Raw genomic sequence first — 10,000 nt, 5'->3', positions numbered from 1 at the left:
GCCTCTCTCCCTGTACTCTCCCTCTCTCTCTCCCTGCTCTCGCCCTGTATCTCTCCCTGCCTCTCGCCCTGTATCTCTCCCTGCCTCTCGCCCTGTATCTCTCCCTCTCTCTCTCCCTGCCTCTCGCCCTGTATCTATCCCTTGCCTCGGGCGCCCTGTATCTCTCCCTGCCTCCTCCCTGTATCTCTCCCTCTCTCTCCGTATCTCTTCCTCTCTCGCCCTGTATCTCTCCCCCTCTCCCCTGATTTTCTCCCTCCCTCTCTCCCTCTCTCTGTATATCCCCCCTCCCTCTACTGTATATCTCTCCCCTCACTCTCGTATATCTTTGTCTAACTCTCTCCCTCTCTCTGTTTCCTGTCTCTCTCTGTATCTCTTGTCTCTATCTGAGTCATGTCTCTCTCTCGCTGTATCTCTTGTCTCTCTCCTATCTCTTATCTCTCTCTGAGTCATGTCTCTCTCTCTCGCTGTATCTCTTGTCTCCTCTCTTATCTCTTATCTCTCTCTGAGTCATGTCTCTCTCTCTCGTGCACTCTCTGTCTCTTCTTTCTTTCCTCTCTCTTTCTCGCTATGGTCAAGCTCTCTATCTCTGCCTCATGCCACCCCTATACCTTATCTGTCTCCCTCCACCTCCTATACCTTTATCTCTGTCTCACTCCACCTCTCCCTCCTCCTTCACCTCCATACCTTGATTCTCTGTCTCACTCCACCTCGCCCTCCTCCCACATCCTATACCTTGATCTCTGTCTCACTCCACCCTCTCCCTCTCCCTCTTCTTCACGCTCCATATACCTTTATCTCTGTCCCACTCCACCTCTCCCTCCTCCTCAGCCTCCTATACCTTGATCTCTGTCCACTCCACCCACTCCCTCTCCCTCCCCTCCACCTCCTATACCTTTATCTCGTCTACACTCCACTCTCCCCCCTCTTCACCTCCTATACCTTTATCTCTGTCTCACTCCACCTCTCCCTCCCTCTTCACCTCCTATACCTTTATTCTCCCTCACTCCACTCTCCCTCTCCCTCCTCTCACCTCCTATACCTTTATCTCTGTCTCACTCCACCTCTCCCTCCTTTCACCTCCTATACCTTTATCTCCCTCACTCCACCTCTCCCTCCTCCTATACCTTTGTCTCCGTCTTCACTCCACCTCTCCCCCTCCTCACCTCTATACCTTTATCTCTCACTCCACCTCCCTCTCCCTCCTCTTCACCTCCTATACCTTTATCTCCGTCTCACTCCACCTCTCCCTCCTCTTCACCTCCTATACCTTTATCTCCCTCACTCCACCTCTCCCTCCTCCTATACCTTTATCTCTGTCTCACTCCACTTCTCCCTATCCCCTCCTCACCTTCCTATACCTTTATCTGTCTCACTCCACCTCTCCCTCCTCTTCACCTCCTTATACCTTATCTCCCTCACTCCACCCTCTCCCTCCTCCTATACCTTATCTCATGTCTCACTCCCACTTCTCCCTATCCCTCCCTCACCTCCTATACCTTTATCTCTGTCTCACTCTCCCTCCTCCTCACCTCCTATACCCTTTATCTCCCTCACTCCACTTCTCCCTCCTCCTCACCTCCTATACCTTTATCTCTCTCACTCCACCACTCCCTCCTCCTCCTATACCTTTATCTCTGTCTACTCCACCTCTCCCTCCTCCTTCCTATACCACCAGCTCTCTCACCACCTCCATAATGTAATGACTTATATACTTAAGCAGTGATTGTGTGTGCAGGATTCAGAGAGCCACTTGAGCTCTGTGTCAAATTTATGTTTGATTGCTTCCCTGTAATACTTCTTAAATACTTTTCTACTCTTATAGGACATAAACATCTTATTGAAGAATCAAGCAGTATCTCTTGACAGTCCTGTTGCAGCTGAGAATTTTCCTACAAAGCAGGAAATTGCAAAACTTGTAGTGTATTTGAGTTTTAAAAATGCTTCTAAAAGATGAGTTATTTCCACTTTGAAATGTCAGATTTGATTTGCCCTAATGGAAAACTGGATCAACCCCTACACAAATGTCCATTAATAATTACATTTCCTGTTTTGCTGCAGGATATCTTCCTGCTGTAGCAAACTGGTTCAAATTAAGATCCTACATCTGTTCTGGGGATAATCCTGAACACACTCGGCAACGTTAAAATGGCCAATACCACTAATGGAGATGTGGACATGAACATTTCAGGGTACCTAGTTGTGTTGTCTGTATTCGGGGGCAGCAGCAGTACGTACTCCTAGTTGTGTTTGTCTGTATTCGTGGGGCAGCAGCAGTACGTACTTCCTAGTTGTGTTGTCTGTATTCGTGGGCAGCAGCAGTACGTACTTCCTAGTTGTGTTTTGACTTATTCGTGGGCAGCAGCAGTACGTACTTCCTAGTTGTGTTGTTGTATTCGTGGGCAGCAGCAGTACGTACTTCCGTAGTTGTGTTGTCTGTATTCGTGGCAGCAGCAGTACGTACTTCCTAGTTGTGTTGTCTGTATTCGTGGGCAGCAGCAGTACGTACTTCCTACGTTGTGTTGTCTGTATTCGTGGGCAACAGCAGTACGTACTTCCTAGTTGTGTTGACTGTATTCGTGGGCAGCAGCAGTACGTACTTCCTATTGTGTTGTCTGTATTCTGGGCCAGCAGCAGTACGTACTTCCTAGTTGTGTTGTCTGTATTCGTGGGCAGCAGCAGTACGTACTTCCTAGTTGTGTTGCTGTATTCGTGGGCACAGCAGTACGTACTTCCTAGTTGTGTGTCTGTATTCGTGGGCAGCAGCAGTACGTACTCCTAGGTTGTGTGTCTGTATTCGTGGGCAGCAGCAGTACGTACTTCCTAGTTGTGTTGTTTCGTATTCGTGGGCAGCAGCAGTACGTACTTCCTAGTTGTGTTGTCTGTATTCGTGGGCAGCAGCAGTACGTACTTCCTAGTTGTGTTGTCTGTATTCTGTGGCAGCAGCAGTACGTACTTCCTAGTTTTGTTCTGTATTCGTGGGGCAGCAGCAGTACGTACTTCCTAGTTGTGTTGTCTGTATTCTGTGCAGCAGCAGTACGTACTTCCTAGTTGTGTGTCTGTATTCGTGTGGCAGCAGCAGACGGACTTCCTAGTTGTGTTGACTGTATTCGTGGCAGCAGCAGTACGTACTTCCTATTTTGTTGACCTGTATTCGCTGGGCAGCAGCAGTACGTACTTCCTAGTTGTGTGTTGTATTCGTGGCAGCAGCAGTACGTACTTCCTAGGTGTTGTTGACTGTATTCCTGTGTTGCGTATGGCAGCAGCAGCTACTACTTCCTAGTTGTGTTGTCTGTATTCGTGGGCAGCAGCAGTACGTACTTCCTAGTTGTGTTGTCTGTATTCGTGGGCAGCAGCAGTACGTACTTCCTGTACTTTAGTTTAAACCACAAAATAAAACCCCTAACTTCTCTGAAGGAAAAGTTTCTTTGAGCAGTGAAGACATCGTTTAGGATGAGACAGTCAGAGAGCTAAGCAGCTGTACTAATTCTTCTAATCCTCTCTCTCTCGCTCTCTCTCTACCCCGTTCATCCCTTTCTCAGAGACCTGTTTTGGTCTGTCGCTTCTCTCTTTAACTAWATGTCATCATCTCTGTCTTTCTGTCTCTCCCTCTTTGTCTGTAGTTCTCTCTGTCCCCTTTCATCTCCTCCTTTGGTCCATCTCTCAAGTCAGTCTCTGTCTCTCCTTGTCTTTTCCCTCCTCCCTCTCTGAGGATGCTGTAGCCAGGGCTATAGTGAAGTTAGGCTAATCTGAACTGATTACTGTAGTGACAGCAGCCCTCCCRCCCGCTGCGCTCCAGAATCCCTCTCTCCCCTCATCCCTCCCTCCCTCCCTCCCTGTCTTCCTATCATCACAGCTGATTGCACCTCTCTTTGCAGAGCACKACTCGGGCCAGCCGTTAACCCTTCCCCCTCCACATTTTGGCCCTGGTTAAAACTAAAATAGTACACTATATAAACTATAGGGTGTCGTTTAATACGCAGACCAAGGGCCCCGTAATCCACAGTCTCAGAGTTCTGATCTCAGATCAGTTATGTCTGTTAGATCATAACAAATAAGATCAATATGGACAGATCCTAGATCTGCACTCATACTCTGAGATGCTTTGTGGATTACAGGGGGCCCTTGGCCTCACAGGGAGTCAACATGTTTTGTTCCACTTCCAGTCTAATTAACTAATCAACTGCTCTCATCAAGCCCTTGATTTTATGAATCAAGTTTCCCTCCCGCAGAGATATATTTACTGAAATAATAGGTGTATTTGGTGACGACAGAATCTGTTTTTCCCCCCAATCATGTTCCTGGAGCTCCTCAGTCTCAGGGTGTGCAGGCTTTTATTCCAACCCAGTACTAACACATCTGATTCACCCTATCAACTAAGTAAACCAGACTGTCGGGGAAGAATAGTGTGAGCTAGGTCATGCCTCGTTTCCTATTGGGTGACAGGAGAGGCCCTAGCTGTCCAATACCTGCATCCCATACCGTGATAACATCCAAGCATCTTTCAGCTCCTCTCATCGCCACACCAGAGCACAGGGGAAAGTAGTGATTTATTAACAAGAGTTGTTTTTCCTTCGTATTATCCTCTGCATTAGTTCTGGCCGTATGGAAACAACACAGACCATTAAATGTACACAGATATTGTAAGATAAAGCTACTGTGCTGTAGTTTTATTGACAGAAGAATCACTGTAGTCAGAAGTTAACGAGGATATAAGATGAAGCCTTTTATGTTGTACACCACGTCACGCTCAACGAAGACACACAATCAACTCAACTCTGGTTATACAAACGGTTGTAGTCAGGAATGTACAACACTATGAGATGTAGCCTTTACACTGTATKTTCACACTAGAATAAACACAAAACAACTGGAGCTCTGTGGTTACATCACAGGACAGGGCTGCTGCAGGGCAGTGGGTGACCTCATACAGCAGCAGTCGACGAGGCCAGAGAAACMGAGCTCTCTGTGGCTCTCTGCTCTAAGTACCACTTGAATTGGAGTGGACCACAACAGACAGCCATCTTGGCTCATAGTGATCCAGTAGCAGCCATGATGAGTCATTCGTAATTAGGACYAAGGAGACTAACGCTCCACTCATATCAGGGTGACGGTTGGCCCTAACAGGCTAGACTGATCTAAGGTCAGTTCTACGTTACTCTCCAGCTAACGGTTCTGATTTGGGAATGGAAAGCTGATCCTAGATCTGTGTGCAGTATTAGCCATTAGTCACCGGTGTTAAGTAGGGTTTAAAGAGACGTGTACACCCACTATGTAGTGCTCTACACCCTCCCTTCCGCAGGTCGTCATTCATTATATAACGCAACAGACGGACGATGTGTCCCAAAGGACACACCCTCATTCCGTATATAGAGCCCTACTTTTGACCAGGGCTCTGACCCTTAACCGTAGGATTTTAGTACACCAGCTATTCTTAACACCGAGGGGTGGTTGTGAGGACCCAAGATTAAGCCAATACCAGTATTGGACTAGAAAGCCTGTTCAAAAAGGGTTCAACATCCCATAACAGAAATAAAACAGGGAGGGACCTAACTGAATTCGTCCAATAGAAACTCTAATTTTCATTGCATAAAAAGGGTTTTATGTTCGGAGGTAACGATTCCAGTTGCAAAATACTTTGCTACAGTGGAAAACAAATGAATACACCCCCTGGACCTAAAGCATGTTTAAAAGGCTTCAAAATCCCATGTTTCAAGAGGCTCAAGAAAATGGAAGAGAGAGAGAGACAAAGACAATTTTTATATTTGTATTTTTTCAGACGAGAAAAAAAAATGTGTTACTGGTTACAATTTCAAGTCACATATTCAACTGGAAAGAATAAGCAATTTTATGACAAAAGAAAATAGATGACATTGACTGTTCAAATGTGGTTTTCATTAATGACACATTTTTAGATTGATTCAATAACACTGTATCAACATCCAGACCAGCTGAATATGTTGTCTTAGAAGTCAAGAGAAACAAAATAAATGAACACAAGAGAACCACCCCACAATACACCACGTCAACGCAGCTCATCACACTAGTAGCAAAGATGAGCATCTTAAACGCTACATTTGACGGTAGGTAGTTGAAGTCTTTAACTCATTTTTCCTGCAGTTCACGTTGTAACCATCTCTATCGACGCCGCTGCACTGATTGTGTCCCAAATGGCAACCCATTCCCTATATAGTGCACTACTTTAGAACAGGGCCATATTCCCTATATAGTGCACTACTTTAGAACAGGGCCATATTCCCTATATAGTGCACTACTTTAGAACAGGGCCAAAAAATAAAGCAATTTTATGACAAAAGAAAATAGATGACATTGACTGTTCAAATGTGGTTTTCATTAATGACACATTTTTAGATTGTTCAATAACACTGTATCAACATCCAGACCAGCTGAATATGTTGTCTTAGAAGTCAGAGAAACAAAATAAATGAACACAGAGAAACCACCCACAATACACCACGTCAACGCAGCTCATCACACTAGTAGCAAAGATGAGCATCTTAAACGCTACATTTGACGGTAGGTAGTTGAAGTCTTTAACTCATTTTCCTGCAGTTCACGTTGTAACCATCTCTATCGACGCCGCTGCATGCTATTGTGTCCAATGGCAACCATTCCTTATCATATGCTACTTTAGACAGCATATTCCCTATATAGTGCACTACTTTAGAACGGGCCATATATCCCTATTAGTGCACTACTTTAGAACAGGGCCATATTCCCAATATGGCACTACTTTAGAACAGGGCCATATTCCCTATATAGTCACTACTTTAGAACAGGCCATATTCCTATATTAGTGCACTACTTTAGAACAGGGCCATATTCCCTATATTAGTGCACTACTTTAGAACAGGCCATATTCCCATATTAGTGCACTACTTTAGAACAGGCCCTATTCCCCATATAGTGCACTACTTAATAAAAAGGCCTATAGAAAATAGTTTGTCTCTATGCCCAGACTACTGGCTGGAATAATCAATACCACTGTTGTAATCCTGTTCCGTGGGATTAGAGCATGACATCACTGATCAATACAATATTACATCTGGAAGAGAGGTGAGAGATCAGATTGACCTGCTACGGCCACAGTGTGTGTCAGCCGGGTGTATGTGTGTAATAATGGAGGGTTCTCCAACCCTGTTCCTTGGAGAGATACCATCCTGTAGGTTTTTAGTCCAACTCTAGTCTAGCGCACCTGGTTCTAATAATTATCTGGTTGATAAACTGAATCAGGTTATTACACCTGGGTGTGGAGTTTAAACCTACAGGAGGGTCTCTCTCCAGACAGGGTTGGAGTTTAAACCTACAGGAGGGTCTCTCTCAGGAACAGGGTTGGAGTGAAAACAGGAACGGGTGATTTTAAACATACAGGAGGTCTCTCTCCAGGAACAGGGTTGGATTTTAAACATACAGGAGGTCTCTCTCCAGGAACAGGGTTGGAGTGAAAACACAGGAACAGGGTTGGATTTTAAACATACAGGAGGTCTCTCTCCAGGAACAGGGTTGGGGAGCCCTGGGGTGATGTGAATGGGGTCACTCCACAGTAAGAGGAGTTCAGTAGCGGTCGTAATGTGATGGTCTCTGTTGTAGGAGTTGTATCTTCCAGACTGATGCCCACCACCACCCTGGCCGTAACGCCTGTCCCCCGCGGTCCCTGTCCCCTCCGCGGTCCCTGTCTCCCCGCGGTCCCTGTCTCCCCCGCGGTCCCTGTCCCCCCCCAACCCCGGCCCCTGTACCCGCCACGGTCCTGGGATCTGAAGAACAGAGGAGGAAGAAGAAAACATATCAACCAAATGAACATGTTATCCATCCCAGCAAATTGTAGAATGACATATCAGACCAGCTGCAGAATGACATATCAGACCAGCTGCAGAATGACATATCAGACCAGCTGTAGAATGACATATCAGACCAGCTACAGAATGACATATCAGACCAGCTGTAGAATGACATATCAGACCAGCTACAGAATGACATATCAGACAGCTGTAGATACAATCAGCAGCTACAGAATGAATATAGACCAGCTGCAGAATGACATATCAGACCAGCAGCAGAATGACATATCAGACCAGCTGCAGAATGACATATCAGACCAGCTGCAGAATGACATATCAGACCAGCTGCAGAATGACATATCAGACCAGCTCAGAAACAATCAGACCAGCTGCAGAATGACATATCAGACAGCTGTAGAATGACATATCAGACCAGCTGCAGAATGACATAGTCAACCACTGCAGAATGACATATCAGACCAGCTGAGAATGACATATCAGACCAGCTGCAGAATGACATATCGAACCAGCTGTAGAATGACACATCAGACCAGCTGCAGAATGACATATCAGACCAGCTGCAGAATGACATATCAGACCAGCTGCAGAATGACATATCAGACCAGCTGCAGAATGAATATCAGACCAGCTGCAGAATGACATATCAGACCTAGAATGACATATCAGACCAGCTGCAGAATGACATATCAGACCAGCTGTAGAATGACATATCAGACCAGCTGCAGAATGACATATCAGACCAGCTGCAGAATGACATATCAGACCAGCTGCAGAATGAACTATCAGACCAGCTGCAGAATGACATATCAGACCAGCTGCAGAATGACATATCAGACCAGCTGCAGAATGACATATCAGACCAGTGCAGAAATGACATATCAGACCAGCTCTAGAATGACATATCAGACCAGCTGCAGAATGACATATCAGACCAGCTGCAGAATGACATATCAGACCAGCTGTAGAATGACATATCAGACAGCTAGATGACTATCAGACAGCTGTAGAATGACATATCAGACCAGCTGTAAATAACATATCAGACCAGCTGCAGAATGACAATCAGACCAGCTGCAGAATGACACATCAGACCAGCTGTAGAATGACACATCAGACCAGGTGAGAATGACACATCAGACCAGCTGCAGAATGACATATCAGACCAGCTGCAGAATGACATATCAGACCAGCTGCAGAATGACTATCGACACTGCAGAATACATATCAGACCAGCTGCAGAATGACATATCAGACCAGCTGTAGAATGAACATATCAGACCAGCTGTAGAATGACATATCAGACCAGCTGTAGAATGACATATCAGACCAGCTGCAGAATGACATATCAGACCAGCTGCAGAATGACATATCAGACCAGCTGCAGAATGACATATCAGACCAGCTGCAGAATGACATATCAGACCAGCTGCAGAATGACATATCAGACCAGCTGCAGAATGACATATCAGACCAGCTGCAGAATGACATATCAGACCAGCTGTAGAATGACATATCAGACCAGCTGCAGAATGACATATCAGACCAGCTCAGATGACATATCAGACCAGCTGAGAATGACATATCAGACCAGCTGCAGAATGACATATCAGACCAGCTGCAGAATGACATATCAGACCAGCTGCAGAATGACATATCAGACCAGCTGCAGAATGACAATAGAATCAGACATATCAGACCAGCTGCAGAATGACATATCAGACCAGCTCTAGAATGACATATCAGACCAGCTGTAGAATGACATATCAGACCAGCTGTAGAATGACATATCAACCAGCTGAAATACATATCAGACCAGCTGCAGATAACATATCAGACCAGCTGCAGAATAACATATCAGACCAGCTGTAGAAATGACATATCAGACCAGCTGAGAATGACATATCAGACCAGCTGCAGAATGACACATCAGACCAGCTGCAGAATGACAATCAGACCAGCTGCAGAATGACATATCAGACCAGCTGCAGAATGACATATCAGACCAGCTGCAGAATGACAGTATCAGACCAGCTGCAGAATGACATATCAGACCAGCTGCAGAATGACATATCAGACCAGCTGCAGAATGACATATCAGACCAGCTGCAGAATGACATATCAGACCAGCTGCGAGAATGACATATCAGACCAGCTGGAGAATGACATATCAGACCAGCTGGCCA

The 10,000-nt window shown here is 45.6% G+C and overlaps 1 long non-coding RNA gene across 1 annotated transcript in view; it reads left to right on the top strand.

The window, feature by feature from the left end:
• Positions 1-6,834: 6,834 nt before the first annotated feature.
• Positions 6,835-10,000, top strand: part of LOC139026478 (uncharacterized) — a 5,348-nt gene continuing 2,182 nt past the window's right edge. The window contains exon 1 of the long non-coding RNA XR_011478267.1: positions 6,835-6,907. This is a non-coding gene — a long non-coding RNA (uncharacterized lncRNA). The remainder of the gene's footprint in view (positions 6,908-10,000) is intronic.

Source organism: Salvelinus sp. IW2-2015, unplaced genomic scaffold (genome assembly GCF_002910315.2).
Source record: "Salvelinus sp. IW2-2015 unplaced genomic scaffold, ASM291031v2 Un_scaffold4893, whole genome shotgun sequence".
Taxonomy (NCBI): domain Eukaryota; kingdom Metazoa; phylum Chordata; class Actinopteri; order Salmoniformes; family Salmonidae; genus Salvelinus; species Salvelinus sp. IW2-2015.
The sequence above is the reverse complement of the archived record's forward strand: the minus strand, read 5'-3'. Positions and strand labels throughout refer to the sequence as shown.